The sequence below is a fragment of the Cheilinus undulatus genome, linkage group 3 (assembly GCF_018320785.1).
Source record: "Cheilinus undulatus linkage group 3, ASM1832078v1, whole genome shotgun sequence".
NCBI lineage: Eukaryota > Metazoa > Chordata > Actinopteri > Labriformes > Labridae > Cheilinus > Cheilinus undulatus.
In genome coordinates, this window is record NC_054867.1 from 44,193,141 (window position 1) to 44,214,579 (window position 21,439).

The 21,439-nt window shown below is 39.3% G+C and overlaps 1 protein-coding gene across 7 annotated transcripts in view; it reads left to right on the forward strand.

Annotated features, from left to right (window-relative positions):
* nav1b (neuron navigator 1b) overlaps positions 1-21,439 on the forward strand; it is a 163,859-nt gene that overhangs the window by 100,394 nt on the left and 42,026 nt on the right. The gene's annotated exons all lie outside the window — the stretch shown is intronic.

Below are 21,439 nucleotides of genomic sequence, written 5' to 3' on the forward strand. Positions count from 1 at the left end.
TGCAGATGCTCTACTTTTTTCTTGCTCTTTAAGGGTTTCCCAGAGCGTCTTTCCCATCATTGGAGACTGCTGACTGTAAGAGATCGCTTTCAGGAGTTTTGAGTGTAGAATTAAAGAAGTCATCAGGTGTCCACTTGGTTGCACCATAAATGTTCCTCACTGCTACTGGGATAAAGTTTGCAGCTTCTGTAATCTGTGAGAATGACTTAAACGGCAGGATAGAATACTAGTTTCTGTTGCCTCTTCATCCCTGTTCTCCTGCTGCTTCATCTCCGCTTCTTCTGAGTCTTCTGTGTTTGCTTTTTCTCTCTGTTTTTTTTTTTTTTCTGCTTTAATTTCATGTGCATTTTAGTATTATTGCCTTCTTGACATATTTTGTCCTTGTTCTTCTTATGTTTTATATTCTGTCGTCAATTTTCTGTGCTTCCTTAGTGTCTCCTTTTCCTGGTTCTTGTTCATTTCTTCTTTTTCTTGATTTCTACTCGGCCTTTTTCAGCTTCTCCTTCTATGGCTTGTCTTTATGTTCTTCCAATTCTTCTTTTTCTACCTTATCTTTTTTCTTTCCTCTTAATCTGTCTTCATCTTCTTTAAGGGTCTTCCTTGCCTTCTTTAATGCTTTATTTCTTCTTTTCTGTCTGCTTTTGGTCTTCTTCCTCCTTTTCTTCTTCTTTCATGATCTCTCTTTCATCTCCTATGTTCTTCTTTTTCTCTCTTCTGTTTTCTTCCTCTATCTCCATGGTCTTCCATCCTTTCTTTTTCCCTTGTGTCATGTTTTGATACCCTATCTTTTCAAAACAAAATGCTCCTAACCCTAACCCTAAGTTGTGAGCTTATAGGTGAGTCACGGCTCAACCTATCAGATCTTTGTTCTTCACAGCTGCAGCATAAGGCCAGCTCTGTTCTCCATGACTGTTCTCATCCTTTAAATTCAGAGATTCTTCTCTCTGACTGTCACTGTGCTGCTCCAAAAGAGAGAACAAAGCACTCCAGGAACTCTTCTGTACCTGCAGCTGTAGCACATCTCAACAGAACTAGGACAAGATGATGCACTTTAATGGAATATGTATCATTTTAGAACTGATGCCTTCAAATGCACTTCAACATGACTTTGTTTTCATCACCAATGTTTGCTTTTACATTTTAATGTTATTTTTGGATGTGTTTTGTGTGATTTTGTCAAGAATTGCAAATCAGTTGTTGTTTTTATCTTTGGCACACCAAAATTCCTGTTTGCACAACAAATTTACCTTTTTAGGAACTAATTCAGATACCTTTAACCTTTAACCCTCTTCTAGGAGTTCTCAACTGGTCTAGCCAGGGATGTAGCTCGGGATTTTAGGCCACCAGAAAGAATATTACACAATGCCCCCCTTAACCGGCTAGCCAAGCAACAAATGTAGCATCATTTTTACAGATATCTGTACATTTAAATGTATTTTTGAACCATAATTTCTGGATTTATGAGCAATATTTTTAGAGTGGTTAAATTAAATGTCCTTGCATTATTTCACTGCAGGCTCCCCAGGGGCCCTCTCTCTACTGTGGGCCTATAGGTAATCAATACCCTTTTTTTCCCCCTGTGCTATTCTCATTGGTCTAGCCTCTGGACCCACCACAGTCTCTTTATTTACATTAATTGTGACACAAATTTCCAAAAAATTGCATTCCCTCATGTCTACAATGAAAAAAGGGACACTTTTGCTCCTGGATGAAACAAATGACATGACTTTAAAAAAGAGACATAACAAAACAAACATAAAATGTATTGTTTTAAATTTTCCACAGATCTTTAGGAATGACCTAGTAATAATGGGAAAAGCAGCTTTGTTATCCCAAGAAAAGCAGATAAGTGCATTAAATTATTGAGAAAACATTGAAATGTATTCATTATACCAGTAAAAAGAGTGATATAAGATGTGTTAATGTATATCTATCAAGGACTCCACTACCTCATAGGCTTTTTGACACCATTTTCTTTTCAGACACACATTTATGACCAGTTAAAAACAGCTCTGTGACCCAATGTTAAGTCCTAACCCGCCACTTGAGAATCACTGTTCTATGCTCTTCTTCAAATATCATCTTTCTTTTCTTCTTCTTTCTCTACTGTGGCCTTTATCTTCCTCTGCGGTCTTCAGCTGCATCTTCTTTAACCCTGTAAAGCGTAATACCTCAGATAAAAGCCAGAAAATTCTCATTTTTTGAAAATGTTGATTAAACTGTTCAACAAAATACAAAAAAAGAAAAACTGCAAAAACATTTCACGTATATATATTTGTTGTATCACATTTGATAAGTGAGGCATTTTTGGCAACGGAGAATCCTCTGGAGGGCATTTTAGCATTGTTTTATATTGTATACAAAAGGTTTATAAGGAAATTATTGATCATGCTCATCAGATAGAGGTCTCACAAACATTCTGTATCATATATGAAGATATTTTCTTCTTTTGTTAGCTCGCCCTTTTTTTTCCAAGTCCACCTTGTCTCATTTTCTGCTTCACTTTCTTCACCTTTTCCTGTTCTTTGTTGTCTTCTTACTCTTCCCTTTCCTCTTAGTCATCCTATTATCCTTTCATATTTGTCATCTTCTGGAGCATACCATGCATTCAGAAAGTATTCAGACCATTTTCTTTTTTTTCCCTTTTTTTTGTTGCAACCTGATACTACAGTCAAAAAGAATTTATTGTAAATCTCATCAATTTGCACCTAGTACCCATTCAAGACTAAATGAAAACAGAATTTTTAAAAAATAAGGAAATTGATTAGACATAAAAAACTGAAATATCACATTTACAAAAGTATTCAGACCCTTTGTAAAAACACTTGAAGTTTAGCCCAGGTGCCTCCAATTTCTCTGGATCTTTGCTGAGGTGTTTCTACACCTTGACTGGAGTCAGCCTGTGGTAAATTAAACTGACTGGACCTGATTTGGAAAGGCACACACCTCAGTGTAGAAAAGCCTTAGTCAGAGAGGTGGCCAAGAACCTGATGGTCACTCTGACTGAGCTCCAGAGATCCTGTGTGGAGATGGGACAAAGTTCCAGAAGGAAAACCATCATGGCAGCCCTCCACTGATCTGGGCTTATGGCAGAGTGGCTAGACAGAAGCCTCTCCCCAGTGAAAAGCACATGAAAGCCCATTTGGCTATAATTTGGAGTTTTCTGCAAAGTCCAAAGCAGTTTGGCTGGGTGATGAGTTCTTGGAAGAATCCTGGTTATGCCAAACGTCTTCCATTTGATAATTATGGAGGCTCTTAGGCTCTAAGGCTCTTAGGAACCTTCAGTGCAGCAGACATTTTTTGCAGCATTTCCCAGATCAGTGCTTTGCAACAATCCTGTCTGCAGTTCCTTTAACCTCACAGCGTGGTTTTTGCTCTGATATGCATTGTCAGCTGTGATGCCTTCTATAGCGAGGTGTGTCTTTCAAAATCATGTCCAGTCAATTTCATTTACCACAGGTGTAGAAATATTTCAGCAATAATCAAGAGAAATGGGAGGAGCCTGAGATAAATTTCAAGTGTTTTTGCAAAGTCTGAATACTTCTGTCAATGTGATACTTCAGTTTTTTATTTTTTAATAAATTTGCAAAAATTTCTAAAAGTCTGTTTTCACTTTGTTGTGATGAGGTACTGAGTGTAGATAAATGAGAATAAAAATGTGTTTTTTACTGTAGCATCAGGCTGCAACTTAACAAAGTTGAAAAGAATACTCTGAATGCACTTTATCTGTTCGTCTTGTATATAAACATCTCACTGCATGACTTCTTCTTGTCTTCTTCCTCTTGTCCTTGTACCTTCTAGTCATCTTAGTGTCTTCATTCTTCTTCTCCCTCTGCCTCTTCTGCTTTTGCCTCTTTTGTCTACTATCTTCAAGAGTCTTCTTCTACAGATGCACCTTTATTTTTGTTCTGCTTCCCATTTCATCCATCTCTGTTTCCTGCTGCTTCTTTTTCCACTATGTCCTTTTGTCCTTTAAGCCTCCCTCCTCTCTTTCTTTCACATTTCCCCTTCTTTTTTCTACATCGTGACCTTTCCGTCCACCTCCTTCCTCTGCCATCCTTTGCGTGTCTTTACCTAATTCCTTCTCCCAAGTTGTCAGCTCACGGTCAGAGTCATAGAGAGGGAGCCAAAGAATCCAGGACAGTTCTCTGGTGTGGTTTAGCAGCTTTATCTCTCTGCTGCACATGCCGTGGGAATTAAGCTCAGCCTCTGGAGCATTCTGCAGGCCTTGCTTGCCAGGTCACGTTCTTACTACAGAGTGCAGGAAGAAGAGGAGAAGGGACAATTTGGATGAGGAAAAATTAGAGCAAGAAGGGAGGAGAGTAAACTGAAAGTAGGTTAATACTCCTACTGTAAGTCTTCGAGGGTATGTGAACTGTATCACGCCTTTTTTGAGTTGAAACTGAGAATTATTTCGAAAAATAAGGAAAGAATTGCACTGAATCACTGGACAAGTAGCTCTATATAAATGCATTCTGTTTGTCAGGAGGTGAAAATGATCAGTCAGAAAAAAAAGCCCTGATAAGGTCAGGATTAAACCAGGATTATGTCATATTTCTCAGTAACATCCACTCAAAATCCATTTAAATCTGCCCTCTGTGTCGTCCTCTCCCTCGCTGCCTCACTTCAACTGCAGTGATTCAAATTTATGTGAGAGGTGAGCGTGTGGGGGGCTCGCCTCTGCTTTGCACCACAGGCACTGAAAATGCTAATCATTTTACATAACTGTGTATTAAAAATGCCTCATCATGCTCAGTATTAGGCCACAGAAGTCAGCCGTCCTAAAACTTCTGACAAGGTGACTGTGGGAAATTTGGTCCCTACAGGAGATTATTATCATCTCTGTGGGTTTGTTACTCATTTATCCCATCTCAGAACATTTTTACTGCTCTTCATTTTAAAGTTATTTAAGGGATAATGTTTAGTGAGGGGGTTGTTATTGCAGAATGGATTCCTGACAGGATGAAGAAGCCTCGTCTCACCATGAAGGCGCTCCTCTGCAGTAACAAACCCACTCACAACTCATGTAGACAATGCAGTGACAGGATTTACATCTATGTTGGGAATATGGATACCAATGTAGTTTAGGTTAAAGGCTGTTGTCTTCCTGTCAGAGCCTTCCCCCAGCACCTGAACGAACATAAACATGAGAAGCCTAGCAGTTAGCATGTTGTAGGAATACCATGGTATGACAGTTATTTGAACCAGAAAACAGACCCTGTGATGAATTTGACTGTTTTTTTTAAATACCTTCTTCTTCTCTGGACTAGTTGGTGAAACACAATGTAAAAATAGGGAAATAGATGCCTGGGAACATCCTCAGTCATGTTCATGATGACATAAAGGAGAAAACCTGTTAAAGAGGCACCACTAGCTTGTATCTAATTTGCCCCCATTCATTTGTATTATCAGTGACTTTACTGCACACAGCATTGCAGGGAAACCAAGCCAAGGTAAGAGAGTCATGGATATGATGTGTGGGTATTTGTCTGAATAAGAGGCAGACAAATTAGTTTTGATATTAGGTTGTTACTGGCGCATTGTTAATGCATTATGTGGATGCACATACTCAAGTGCAGGCATTTAGGCTCAGCTTACACTATAACATTTTCAGGTGAAAACACAAAATTTTGTTGTATTTTGGCTGTCCGTCTACTCGAGAACGGCGTTTTGGGTGCCTGATAATGGAACAATGTGGAATTAGCTCCAGAGTGAAAAACAATCCCCACCTCTGACTCCATGTAGAAAGGTAAATGCAACTTTTTGAAAACGCACCATTGGCTCAGCATGAGAGTGTTTTGGTTCCATGCAAAATCACACCGCCAACAACTACTGGCATTTTTGGTGTTTCCTGTGGTCTCATGTGCATAGAGATTGTGTAACTATTTAAAAACAAAGATGGGAGACAAAGCAGAACATTGCTGTGTGAACAGGGCTATACTTTCCTACTGCCCAAAACACTGTTCATTCAAAAAAAAAAACAAGGCATTTATCCACGTTATTATACAGCAAATTTACTTTTGTAATCAATAATTTCATTCAAACAAAATGTTGAGTTTGAAGTTGTATTGTTTTTGAAAAATTGTTTATTTATGCTAAACCTTGCTTATCTGTATCTTAGCCTCAGACATTGTATCACATGACCAAAGACAGGCTAACTGTATAGCTACTTACCAGTGTGCTTAGATACAGGTACATCACACAGTTTAACAGCGCTTTGGAGTGGATTGCTGCCAGACAAAATTTCATTATGTCTGACATGCCATGACAAAAATCTATCTATATGTATATTTTTAAGGTTTTTTAATGGAAATATGGTACAGGCTTCTGTGGCAGCAGGAATATAGTGAACCATAGACATACTGGGTGGCATTTTCTCTGGGACTCTGAGCAGGTTGCATGCTTTATTTGGTTGATACAGTGCTGTTGGAACCAGCTTTGCTGGTATATGCTTGCATCACTTAAGAGCAAAGCATCCCTGGTCTTTCGGCAGTAATACTGGTGCAATTTTCCATATCAAGGATTAATCCAGTCAGACAGATACACCAGCAACCTTTGAATGTATTGATAACAAGCTAATCCACTCTCTGAAGCGGGTCCAGCAGCAGTTGCTCTAATTTTTCTTCTTACAGTTTCCTTTTGCAGTTTCTGGGCTGCATTAGCATTTCTACTGTACATCCCCCCCGTCACACTCTCACAGTTCAGCTCATGGAGAGCCATTAACCACCAGCTCTTGAAAATAGATCAGGCTCCTCCTGCGTAACCATGGAAACCGGCTGGTAATCGACTGAATGAAGAGGTGGAATTTCTGTTCTGTTTCCCTTAAGCCCAGTTCTGTTTTCATACAGTCATTGATCTGAAATTAGCTGTAATAGTATGACCCAGATCTGAACAGGGGGGTGAGGCTTCATGTCAATCATTCAGAGCTGGTTTGGTTAATAAAAGCATACTTAACCCTTTAAACATGCTTGACAAATGCAAACATTTAAGCTATGCATCTCTCAAGATCCTACAGGACATTTCTCAGTGTTTAATGGATATTGATCACCCACAGAAGAAAGTACAGGCTTTCTGAAGCTCAATGTGAACACACTGACAGTAATCGCTGTGACTGAGTGTCTGCCTCATCAATAATCTGCCACCACATACATCCTAAATCTCCTCATGAACTCCTGCTTTCAATCAGAGAACAGCCATTTCTGTACAGCAGCACAGCCTAATGAGAGTCTGGTTTGTCCCAGTTAGCGAGAAGAAACAGCTAAGAGGCCAATTTTATTGCTAATTAATATGCCTTATTTGTCTCTGAGAAAAGGGGACAATTTATCTTCTCCTAGTTGATGTCCCTGCAAGTATTAATTTATGCCAGAATATACTTTACATACCAAGACAAGAAACTTTTAATGAAGGAGCTTATGAAACAGACTGCAATGAATAAGAACGCCTCTATCTAACCTACAAAAGCAATCCAGATAATCAGGATTGTTTTTGTCTGACACATCTCAGACTGAAAGGAAATGATTTTGTCTATACAAACAGAGCTCATCTGCTAAAATGACCCCTCTCTATCAGCTTGCAGCCACAGTAAACTTCCAGATAAGTAGTCTGATCTTGTATGACTTTGTCTCTCTTATGCCTTTTCATTGATAAATCTGAAAACAAGATGCTGCTATGACCATTATTTTTGAGTTTTCGACTATTTAAAGTTAGGCTTGCTCCATTCAAGGCATGTTAAGTCTAGCTGTGATGCTATATGACTTGGAGTTGGTCACAAGTTCCAGCTTAAAGTCTGATGTATGATTACACCAAGGCATAAGACCAGCAGGTGCACTGGGCTCCTGTTTTGCCACTAAATAATGTTTTTTCTTCTGCTGGAAACGGTGCTAAACACAGTTCCCTCTGCAGGCCATAAACAGGATTTACTCTAAAGCCCAGTTCAGACCAAAGATTCACGGTGCAATGAGGCTGTTTTAAAACATTGCTGGTGACAGTTGCAGCCATCTAAACTGAGTAGTTGCAGCTCAGTTTAGATGCTGTTCAGTTCATCAAATTCCTAACAGCTGGTTTTAGACATTTCGATCAGATTAATGTGACGTGATAAATGGAAATCGCATTCTGATGGCTTTTTCAGGCTATAAAACCAGCAAATATTTATTCAAAGCAGAATATTTCATTAAATAAAATGAAGAAAAAAATCACTTTAAACTGAGTGACTGTGGGAGTCATTGTTATGGAAAAATACATGATCTCCTCCAGTTACAGCAGAGTGAGCTGACAAGCTTCAGAATGTTGCAAAGCCAGTTGCAAGAGTGTGTGTGTGTTTAAATTTGATTCATATTGAATCTTTGGTCTGAACTGGACTTGTGATAATGCTCAGAAGGCCATCCAAATCCTAATTTATACTGCGTGTCCAAACTTTTTCCATTGAGGGCCACTTACAGAAATAAAAAAGGATGTTGGGGCCACTTTAATATTCACAAGGCGAGGTGTATCGCATTGATGAAGTCAAAAGCAGAATAAAGAAGGAGCTGGGGTGGAGGAGGGCTGCAAGAGCAGCTTACAGAGAGAGCAGCAGAGCCTGGCCAGCCAAGAGCTGACAAACATGAGAGCGATTGACTTCAGCTGATGAGGGCTTGCATTAGATCAGCTGATCAGGGAAGAGCCTGATTCCGTAGCCTACCTGAACTAATGCTAAAAGCTTGATTTAATGGCTAACAATGCAAATAGATAACCAATTCCAGGTTTTTGGGGCTGCCAATCAGGTTTCAGGGGGCCGTGTTTGGTCCTAGCTGCCCCTGGCTCAGCCTCTGGGATATCATTAGTACTGCTATTTGCTGTTAAAACTCATCAGAGAGTTAGGAAACAAGATGTTATTATTTTGATCGCCAAGATTTTTACAGCATTGTCTTGGTTTAGTCACAAATAAACGCAATCAATTAATTCTTGTTGAGATATTTGTTTACAGAATCAACGTGGTAGCACCTTCGTATGCTGAAACTATGAAGTGCAATACAGCCAAGCACAAGCTCCATGTTCAAATGGTGCCATATTTCACCCCTGGGCCATAGTTTGGACACACTTGCTCTATGCCATAGCGTATGCAATACCTTCCAAAAAGGGAGCACAGCCCAATATTTTGACCCCATAAGGTTCATGACCAAAAAATACAAAACTGAAGTCAGCACTCAGAAATGTCCTTAAGGTTTTTTTTATTTCACACCCCAATGAACATGTATTGACACTCAGTCTTCTGAGCTAGCTCAACTAGCTGTGATGCTCACACCGTATGCAGCACTCCTGACCAAATAAGCTACTACAGCATGGCTACAGGGTGTTTAAACTGTGCTTAATTCATATACTGCACGATAAATTAGTTTCTATCTAAAATATTTTCAAGTTCAGTTAGAACCAAGACATCCATGAAAACACTTCCGTCATCTATACACAGCTCTAATCTGTTGACAGCAGTACTGAAACATCGGCAACTTATTTGTGAATTTTAGACACTACGCAGGAGTTTGCCATTTTTGTTCATTTAAAATCAGAAATGACTCAATATTGGATGCCTCGGACTTCTGTTTTTGTTGCTGTGGTATCTAAACAGGTACAGATTAAATGTAAAAACTGTTTCATTTAAATTTATGACAGAAACCTCCACTTCTTCAGTGAGTATTTGTCTGTTTTTATGTCCCAGGAGAGTTAAGATGGTGTCATATTTAAACTAAACCACATTCACAATCATAACAGCTTCCTGTGGTTGATTTTTTCACACCATACTGGCAGACTCTAACCATCGCTCATATGATTTCATCCTGCAGTAAGCCATATTTAAAAGGCTAGTTTAAGAGCAGCTCAGTAATCACTTTCTATTGCTGTTGTCTGGTTAGTTTTTCCATCGCTGGTATCTAAATTATGACTACAGTTCAGCACTCTGTGTCATTTTTGTGGTTTCCAGCTAATTATGGTGGATATTCTGCAGGCAGTCAGCTGTATTCTATGTAAGCACAGGTTGGCTTTTTATGTCTAATGCAGATGTTCATCAGGAAATTACTTGTTTTTTCCATAATGCCCTTTAGTTGATGGGCTGACGGCCGGCCTAATGTTTGTAACAGAACATGTTATTTTCACAGGAGGCCAGTCCGACTCTACATGATCATTGTTTCTGACATATTAATGGATTAGCCGGGAAGATTATTAGTTTGAAAACCTGAAACTGGAAGATTTCACCAAAACAAGGGAAGCATATTTGAGTATTAGGTTTGGCTGCAGACTTCTGGCTATCTAAGGAGAGAAGCAGAGAGAGTCTCTTAGCTGCAATAAAGAACTTTTAATGACAGGGGTTTTATAGGAAGCTGAGGTCTCGCCTTGCTTTTGTTTCCTTCAGTCTCTCATTAAACCAGCACTATAAGACTTATACATGCAGAAACACAAAGTCACCCATCATATTTTAGTTTCTATTGTGTTACTCTTTAATTAACTAATATTTGTTATATATGAGCTCAGTGATTACCTTATATATTTAAGAACTCTTCTGCTTTTTTCATTTTTGGCCAAAAATGTAGGGTGCATTCACACCTTGGCCAAAGGACTTGTGCTGCATTATGTTGGATAGTTTGTTTGGATGAGGTCTGAAGCTCAAAGAACTTTGTTGTAGACCAAAGAACATGTCTGGTCTGCTTGAAAACCAGGGTTTCTGTTCACCTCCAAATGTACCAGAGTTTAGTTCACAGTTGGTAAGAATGCAGTCCAAACCAAACAAAAGAAGTGAGCCAAAAAGCAGTGCATTATGGGTTGAGTTTGTCCAGATATTTTTTGAAAATTGTGGATAAACACGGGATCATATCTGTAAACCGTATGGCTAACATTAGCACTGCTAACCCCACCCATCTTCAGTCCTCTTTGCAGGTCAGCGCCCACAAGCCTGTGCTGTGTGGTTACATGTTGATCCAGCTGATATGCCACTTCAAATTGAGAGCCTACATACAGCTTTATCTCCATTTCATCAATCAAAGTACTGCCAAACTGTGCCATGCTAAGAGGTGCCATTCCTCATTATACTGTGGTGTATTCATGGGTCATAAAACAACATTAGGCTAGATGATAGTAGCCACTGACCAGAGCTACAGCCCCAACCAGTGGTCAGTGACTGTTACACAGCAGTTGAATAAAACTAAATTGAAAAACACAACACCATTGCTGCAACCACAGCCCTGAGTTTTGCAAACTTTATACATGAAAACAACCTAACTTTAATGCTGAATCAGCTTGAAGTGATGTGGGGGTATCTCTATGGGTCACTAACATTGGAAGTTCTATTCTACATGACTTGTTACCTCTGCACAGCACATTTGTTGTATGCATAAGCTCAGACATTCTTCACAGGTTGTCAAGGCAGCTTGAGAAATGGGACTTACATTGCCTTTCTGCTGTGTTCTTCTGGTTTCATAAGCTGCAGCAGTATCAGTCATTTGTAAGTTTGCATAACCTGCAGACACAATAAGAACACATTACAGCCAATAACATTCATTTGGATTCATGTCTCTAGCCACCTTATGTAAGAAGTTCATTATATCCTCTTCCTTTAGCACTGGCTTGGTCCTTACTGACTAACTGAAGGGAACATCTAGCTTATTTATCCACTGAATATCCACTCTGTTGAGTAGCCAGCAAGTGACCACCTCTGGTATTGCAAATTACAGCCATTTTGGAGATGCAGAATAGTGCTGCAAAATGAATCTAATTGCAATTGCAATGTCAGGTTGTGCAATTAGGAATTAGAAATGTATATAGGGCTGCAATTATTTTTGTATTATGTAGAAACTAAAAGGTTGACAAAATGCCTGCAGAAAGGCATTTAACAGCGCCACTATTGATGAAGTCAGTTAATTTTCAAACATTGTGAAAAATTTCCAGTTTATGTGAAAGCATTACTGTGAAAGATTCTGCTTAATTTTTATGTGTTTTGAGTTGAAAACTACACGCTTTCTATCATTAAATTATGCACTTTCATTGATAACCAAGCAATGATACTATTGATGCAATGTATCATAAATGCAATTGCGATATTATCCAGTATAATTCCAATAGCATATTATTACCAGATCATGCAGCACTAGTGCAGAAGACTACAGATCATTGAGTGTTAACTTAGGGTTGCTACAGAAGTGCAGGAAGTCCTTTTAACGATTTATTTGTGCACATTGTAGAGCGGTGAATTTTTGTATAACTGTTTATTTATGTTATTTTAAGACTAAGAGTCACACATAGGGTCATGGCTGATCAGACTGATGGGTGATGGGTGGGTGCGTTGTAGCCGTTTACCAGCAGGTTAACAGCCTCAGCTCCACCTCCTCTCCTTTTTCTAGATTCACTGAGGGTTAGATTAGGACAGCATCTTTACCGCCATCTCTTGGCTTTTAAAACTCCATGGCAGAAACCAGTGGATGACCACACTGAGACCGCATCCATGTTTTATAGTCTTTGGTTTAGAAATGCAGGTGATTGACTGTATCATACATACAGATTGTCCCTGAGGCTGAGCTAAAAGCATTAAAAAAATGAATTTCTCCTTGTGCTTAGGAAGCAAGGTCTTATTTGATTTGCCCTTTGCTTGTAAAAAGCTGAATTAAACCGAATATCAGTACTGCCAAAGTTAATTCAGCATGTCTGGCTCTCCTTAGTCATAGACTTAAACCAGCTTTTGATGCCACTTTGAGCTTTTAGGCAGCTTAAGAAGCTTGAGTTGCATTGCCACACGGTACTCATGCTTTATTTCATTCAAGCTGTAGAACACAGTTAAAAGTTTATACAACCAGCAGACACAATCACACAGCCTTGGCATTCATATGGCTTTTTTGGCATTGGATATCCTTCATTCAGCATTGAGCTGGTCCCATACAACTCTAATATCACAGACAATCCGGTCCAGTTTTCTGCTAAATGTTCCTTATGTAGACCAGCTTGTTATTGCATGGTTCATCTGATGTTTAACGCTCTGCTGTATGAAAGGAGTTTTGTCGTCTGAGATTTTTTTTATGCTGAGAAAAAGGGAAACTAATAAAGTAGTGGCCTGCAGAACCCAAACAGTTAAATAAAAGAAGCTGTTCAGAGTCAGATGATAACCATTCTGACTGCAAGCTCCTTGTTCATATGACGCAAAATCATTTCATGTGTTTTTCAGGTCAAAATAAAATCAAAAGTTTTGATTTACTTTTCACCATAGAGTGCAGCCAAAAAGTGACAAGAATACAGACTAAAGTACTGTTTAATCTATGAAGTGGTCTGGCTCAGTTCATTTTGTTATGGCACACAATTTTTTTGCATTTTCAGTGTCAGGAGTGGTGAAAATAACTCATCTGTGCTGTCCTACTTCTGCACCCTTTTTAGGGTACCTATCCAACACAGTAGGACAGAGTTAGACTGACTGACTGACCACAGTTGGCTGAATGGTTGAAAGAATCGCCAAATTCTATGTGATAGAGTAATGATGGACACCGTTGTTTCCCAAAGAATGAGGCTATGCTTGTATTGCAGAGGGGGTATTTCAATTCAAACAGAGTTTTGTGATTTTTTTTTTGTGTTTTGTCTGTTTGTTTTTGAGGATTTTGTGTAACTTGACAGTTATGTTTTTAATTTCATTAATCTAGTTCTGGTCATTTTGGTTAAAATCTATGTATATTGTGTGCTACCTTTTTAAATTGTGATAAACAATGTGAATGTGGTTGTGTAAATTGTATTGTCACATTGTTAACAGTGACCCCAGGAAGAATAGCTTCAAGAGAATGCTGAAGCTGATGGAGATACAAACAAACAAACAAACAACCCACATCATTTTGTGGATTTATTTCTAGTGTGCTTCTTCTCTTTTACCAGGATTCATCAGTAGTACTTTGTATAAAGATGCTCAAATATGATCCCTTGTCACTTGAAATGTTTTACTTAATGGAGTATTCTGTCATCACAGCTGGTTAGCTGCATGTATGAGGTTTTCTTGTTGATAAAATAGTGTTTTGCATTCTTCATGGAGTGCAGCAGTACAGGATGATATTGGCAGCTGCAAAAAACAACATAAGAATCTTAATTAGTAGTTTTTTAAACAGCACTGCTCAGATAATGTATTCATGAAGAAACATGGTCAGCAAATATACTTTAGTGACTGTAATTATAGCCGTGTGACCTACCTAAGGACCATCTATTTGTAGAAAACACCCGGCTTGTTTTGCCATAAACATGGTTTTAAAGAAAACAGTGATTTACTTTTTAGCAAATAAACCAAACCATCTCCAGTTTTAGAGCCGGTTTGCTTTTTCTCCATTTTTGTTTTTGTTGTTTAACAGACAAAAAAACAGAAAGGTACCGAATGACTAGTAATTTGGAAGTCAGCATTTATCACCCAGCTGAGCCAAATGATGTGGACCTCTAAAAAAAGCTGGAGTTCCCATCGTAAGCAACACAGGGAGGATATCGGCCGTGGAAATGCAAGCAACATCAGTGTTTACAGTAGGCTAAACGGTACTAAACCACATCATGTCACATGGTGGGATTGCACCTAGAGAGGTAGCACATCTTTTGTTCCATAGCAGTCAGATGCTTAGAAAGCTTCATCACACAGTATCAACTAATTGTTAAGCACTCTGTTGAACCTTGCACTGACATCCCACAAGTAACCATGCATTTCAATGTACTCTTTAATGATTTAGTGGCATATTTTAGTGTTATATGCTGTGCTGGATGGTTGTTTTGTCTTAATGTGGCTTTAGTTCTCATTCATTTCATGACATATACTGAGACACAGTTGCTATCAAGCTATTTAAAATGCTTCATGAACAAGGTGAGATATGAAACTATGCAAATGTATTGCGTTTTCTTATTAGATTAGATTTGTTTAAGTATGATTACATATTATAATGATGCCATATGTTGTCCATAGCCTCACATATGACATCATCACCCATGCATATATACTGCTGATCATACTGTAGAAAAAAGACATAATGCGGAACGGTTAAAGAGAGTAACTTGTCCTTTTCACTACAAGGTAGCAAAGCCTTTGGGGCGATTTTAAGGACACCTGGGAAACTGGACTGAACCTTTTTGTGTCTCTGTACGGCAGTATACAAGCAGCAATGCAGAGAGAGAGAGAGAGAGAGAGAGGCTGGTTCAGCAGCATCACACCTCTGATCATGCGGCACCATGGCTCGGGATGTGCTACCATGGCAACCGTCTTCCACTGACCCACTGATGAAGCTGAATTGTGTGTCAGTGTGATAGCTGCTGAACGGATGTTTGTGTGGTGGACGAGTGAGTGTGGATTGACTGCTGGAAAGAGAGGAAAGCACAGAGGATGACAATGTGAGACGGATATAGATTAACGGGCAGAAAGTGCAGACAGAGAGAGAGAGAGACTGGTGTGCCGACAGCATGCTAACCATTTAATTAGATTGTTGTTTAATTGCCATTGTGGGGGAGAGCTGTCTGCCTGTAAAGCTATTGTTTGAGTTTCTATTTGTGACCTTGAGTTGCCAGGATTTACTGCAGCACAGGAAGTGGAATTTTATTTCTTTCTAGGGCTGACACCAAGAATTATCCCTGTGTTCGATTAATCTGCAGATACATTTTGTTTTAATTGTTTAGTCTATAAGCTGTCAGGTTGTTTTGAAAAACACTAATTATAGTTTTTCATACCCATAGTGGAATCAGTTTTCCTCTCAGCAGTCTAAATCTGAAGACTCCTTATTAACAATGAAAAAGAGAAATACCCTTAGATTTAAGAAGAGGGAACCAGCTGAGGTTTGAGGGTTTTTATCTGAAGATCACCAAGAAGATTAATTGATTATGGGAATATTTGTAATTTAGATTTAAATGGATTGTTTGACTAGAAAGAGCCCTGCACATTCAGAAACATTGACTTCAGTTGGCATTAGTGTCTAAGATGTATGTTGTTTAAAGCAGTGGTTGTCAACCTTGGGGTCAGGACCCCCTTTGGGGTCGCAAGGGGTCTCCAGATGCCCTAAAAAATTTTTTTTTAAATTACACTGTTGCCACTTTACACCAATTTTGTCACATTTTTTTTATACTTTCTCATCATTTTTTCCCACCAATTTTAACACATTTTTGCCATTCACACCTATTTTGGTCAGTTTTAAACTCTTTCCACCACTTTTTTTCTGGATGTTTTTGCCACTTCTAAACCAATTCTTGCCACTTAAGTTTAATTTTGCCTCTGTTGACCCATTATTGGCATCATAAACCCTTCTTACACCCAATTTTTCCCAGTTTATATCAATTTTCCATCCCATTTTACCAAATTTCCAAACATTTTTGCCAATTTAAAGCCAATTCAATCACATTTTAACTCCCTTTTACCATTATTTATGCCCGTTTTGCCATTTTTATCTAATGTTTGCCACTTCTAACCCATTTCTGCTACTTTTAAAATCTAACTTCACAATCTTTCCACCATTTATTTGCCTTTATTAACCCATTTAACCCTTTTTTGCCAGTTTATTTCAATTTTCCATCCCATTTCACCAAATTTCCACCCATTTTTGCCCATGTAAAGCCAATTCAGCCACATTTTAACTCTTTTTTACCACAATTTATGCCAATTTTGCCATTTTTATCTGTTTGCCACTTCTAGCCTACTTCTGCTACTTTTAAAATCCAACTATACCACCTTTTTACCATTTTTTGCCATTATTAACCCATTTAGCCATTTTTAATCAATTTTCAGTCTTTTTTTGACAAAAAGGATTCACATTTTTAAGAAGGCTTTTTCCTACACACATGAATAAATAAAGATATTTGTTTCTTTGATAAGAGTGGTTATTATTCAGGTTAATTATAAAAATATGTGTTTACAGTTCAACTTTACAATGGACCATGGTTTTGCTGACCTCCATGGACCTCCAGTTTGGCTGGGCGCCAGAAAGCTCTCCCATTTATCCCTCTTTATGGAAGGCTTTGTCCACACATGACTATTCTGAATTGTGCATCACTGTTCAACCACCTTCAGGCACAGTGGGGGTCCCCGGTCGCTAGCACCTTTATTTTGGGGGTCACAGGCTGAAAAGGTTGAGAACCACTGGTTTAAAGAGACACACTTTATACATCTTTGTCATCCATCTTCTGTAACTATGTGAAGCTGGTCACCTGATATCGATCATAGGCTCCTATGTTAAATCGAAGTCCAAACATATAGTGGTAGCTTGTGGGACACTGGAAAAATCGTACCCTTGTCTAAAGAATCAGTGTAATATCATGATGAAACCTGTGATTCACACCCCTAGTGGTTATGGAGATGACAGCGAAATTGCAAAAAATTGCCCGGCCCTACATTAAAAACACATATTATAGACAAACGAAACACATATGTTTTTACCCTTTCCATGCATCTCATGGATGTCAAAGCTTACTTCTACTCTTTTGTATATAGTAAATACGTTCTTAATGTGTTTTGCTGCTTTGGCGATGTAATTTGATTGGTTACCACTTGAAAGCTTTAGCTGTTTGAAGCTTGGCTTGTTGAGCATATAAGTGAGTGTTTGTATTTCTCTGAATATTGGACCACTTCACATCCTCCCTCATGGAAACTATGCATATCGACAAACACATTCTGTAATGCACAAAGGGTTTGCTGCTGCAGTCATCTGATCCTGGATCTGTGCCTCTGGCTGTCTGCATTCAATTTCCCTTTCCTGCCCTGGTTGGACCTTTTCTATACCAACTGAGTGCTTCCCAAACTATTGAAGCCTCACACGTTTTCTGACCCACTTAAACCCCTCTGCACAAAAAAAGAAAAACTGGGCTCTGACCGCTCTGCTCTGGTTCTCCGTGGGCTGCTGGGATTATAGTTTAGTGAGGCAAACAAGTTAGGGTCAGCACTTTATGAGCAGCGGCTTTTTAACAGAGATGTTGTTTTCTTACCTCTGTGTACCACACACTCACATGAAGTCATGCACTAGTCAATTAAACATGGTTTAGTTCAAGCTGAGTTAATTAGTCATTTGCATATGTTTTAAATTGGTTTAAAAGACCAACAAAAAAAAGCTTCCGCTCCTCCAGTTCTTCTTACAGTACAAAGAGGCTCCCACGCACATCTGGGGTCAATATGGAGCTTTCCTTCCTCACTAAGGGTCACTAAAATACTGGATCCTCAAACACCAAACAGCAGTCTCCCTCCTCACCAGCCATGTGTATAATGAACCATTACAGCAGCACCCCAGGGAGCATGAATCACCGCTATATCATGTCTGCGTGTGGTCGTCTGCGTGTGCAGTTTAGGCTCCATCGGTGCATCATACTCTGCCCCAGGTGGAAAATGTGATACTGTTTTGAATCACTGTCTTATTAAAAAAAATGTGAATCATGTGGCAGCTGTTAAGCCACGGGTCTTTACTCTTCACTACTTTTGTTTGTATAAAGTGAAAGATTATCTATTTTAAATATGGCTGGTTCAGATTAGTCTGTATTATATTGCTTTATAATTTGGCTCAGCTTCAGATCTGTAGAGTCTGCGTATAAGGTTTTATCTCAGTATTTAATGCCTCTAGAAAGTCATCTGAAAAAAGGCCGTCTGAGGCTGTAACTTGGGGATTATGTTCATAATAGAAAGATATGTTGGTTTCTGCACAAATTCCCGGTTTCTGGTTTGAAGTAGGGATGATTACATTTGGATATTTACTAGGGAAACTTAATTCTGGAAAGTCGCACAACAAAGCTGTTTAGAACCAGCTTTAGCCTTTTCTTAGGGCCAAGTAATGATTGCCCCATATGTTGAGTATCAATTAAATTGTCTTTTTCTTTTGAATTTATGAGACTGCATAAACTTCGGCATGTGCCCCTTTCCTAAGTTCACATTTGGACCTGACAGCAGAAGACCTTCCCTGTCAAAGCGGACATGCCCTAAAAACAATGACCTGGGAATGGTCGACTAAGCAAGAATCCAATGCTTTGTTGACTTTTTTTGTTCTTTTTATCGGTGCAAGTCCATCATATTCCTGGCTTAAGAGAAAGCGCAGAGATTACACTGCTTGTGTGCCATTTGCAGGATGTAGGCCTTCGCCAGACTGGGTGCGTGTTTGCTGTGTGACGACTGTGGCCTATGTCAGCTCTGGTTAATGCTGTTATGGTTTTCATACAAAGCCCTTTCTTAATCTTTCTTCTTAAGTTTTACCTCAGTAAAGGCCGGCTCAGACTACATGTTTTTAGGTGGTTCATGACAGCATCATATCAGACTATGTCTACATCTTGGCCAACAGACTGGCCACACTACAGTTATGATCCAGTACGCTCATTGTATGCTGACGTCACCGCTGTCTCCATGACTGTGTTCGAACTCACTAGTCATCAGTGGGATTGGTTAAAGGGATGAATCAGAGCTACAACAAAAGTGCTCTATGTGATGCTAGAGGTCTTACACTCTGGCAAGAAGAAAAAAAACAAGAAACAATCATGGACTCATCCTGATCTACAGTATCAAGAGGAGGACATTATGGACTAGCTCTCCAAATAGAACTTGAGGTATGAACGAAATAACGTCAAGAAAATCAGCCCAGTTAACCTTGCTAACATATACAGCTCCCCTGTATTTACACATAATAGAAAAAGTGGGAACTTGTAAAATGCCACTCTGGTAAATGATGATGCAAAGATATGCAGCAAATGCTCTCCTGTTGGTCGGTGTCAGGATTCACATCAATGTCGCCAGGTCAGGGTGTCAAAATAGATGACACTGAAAGAACAGTTCTGACATGCCTGTCTTGTCGAGTCATGGTCGTGGGGCGTCTTGGACACATTGCTGATTATGTCACACAACGAAAGCATTTGTCATCCCTGAAGCTCATAATGGGGCTCAACGTTTAAAGAAGAACTGCGACAATACTGACAGGCCAAATCTGGCTGAATTCATGTAGTCTGAGCTGGCCCTAAAAGTCCCTGTGAGGAACATTTTGTACAAATGAGCTTAGTTACTTTATACAACTTTTCATATTGGACTTTTACTTTGAAAATCACACCCTCGAAGTGAAGTCATACCGTGTTTATTTCCCCTGTGACATATTCTCCTGATGCTATCATACATATCTGCTCAAAAAAAAATCAAATATGGCCCTCTATCCATAATTTTTTTTGCCTATTTTGGCTCAGCAACTCATGTGATGTGAGATGAAAATGAAATTGTGACGCTGCTGTCATGCCGCAAACACACACCCAGTCTGAAACCATCTTTGGGTGTCATCAACAACTCCTGCTCAACAGATCTTCCTGAACTCAACACAGAACAAGGGGCATCTCTTTAAACCTTGCTAAGCAGAGAGTTTTACCTCCTTACCTAGGAGAGCTGATGGATTGGCCAGATTCCATATCTGTCGTCAGGCGGATTCATCTAGCAAAGTTTCACTTTGATTTGCTTGTTTCTTGCCAATAAATAACCAGAACAATCTGTGCCGTTTGAGTAGACTTAGTTGTTACCTAAGGCTGTGCTTTAATTGTGCTGCAAGCCTGTTAACAATGGAGACCAGTGAAATGATTAGCATGGATGTAGCTATAGCAACACTTTGTCAAAAGAAGAGCAAAGAACCACATTTAAACGCATTTGGAACAGTCAATCTGGCATGTCCTGTTATGTACCTCCTCCTCTGATATAGTTTTAAACAACTAAAACCTATGTTATCCTCTGCATTACAGTGGATGCATCATTGTTTTGTGTGTAAGGAGATATCAATTAAAATGTGATCTGCCACACCTGCACAGCCTTGGAATGGCCTTAATAGCACAGTTAGCTGTTTTAAGAGAGTTCTTTTACGTTTCAAGTGCCTCGTCATCAAGCAGAGATAAAAACAGACACAAGCACAGCACCACCAAACAATACAACTTTATGAAGCCTGAACAGCAGTGGAGCTATCAGGCTTTAAATGCGGCACAGCATGAGACAGTAGCTCTCAGGATAAAGTGTGCATCAGCTCCATTGAGGCTACATCTGTGGGGGAAGTTTCCTGTCTGAGGTTGATGGAGACTATTTATTCATTTTCCAGTCCAATAATCAGATGACGAGGCCATTTTCTGAGAATCTGTGCATGATGGGGCGGCCGGCTACAGTCCCAGACGCAGTCACTGATGCATCTCAGACCCGTTTACAATACACTGAAATGCCACGGCAGCCCACTCCTATCCGGCCTGCTAAGGTCAGGCTCAATGCAGATCAAAATTAGGCACCAGGAAGATCAGAGATGTGCAGCAGAAGCAGAGCTCAGCTGGAAGAGCTCTGTAGGCCTTTTCAATGAATGAATGAAACATAAACTGACATAAATCACTGAACACAGTGTTTGCTGCCTTTCTGAACTAATTCCCCTCATTTTTTCATCGAATTGCATGAACATGGTGGAGGAATGCCTGCTCTGTCTCTGCATCAAAGGGTCCACAATCCACTGAAGCACTATTGTTC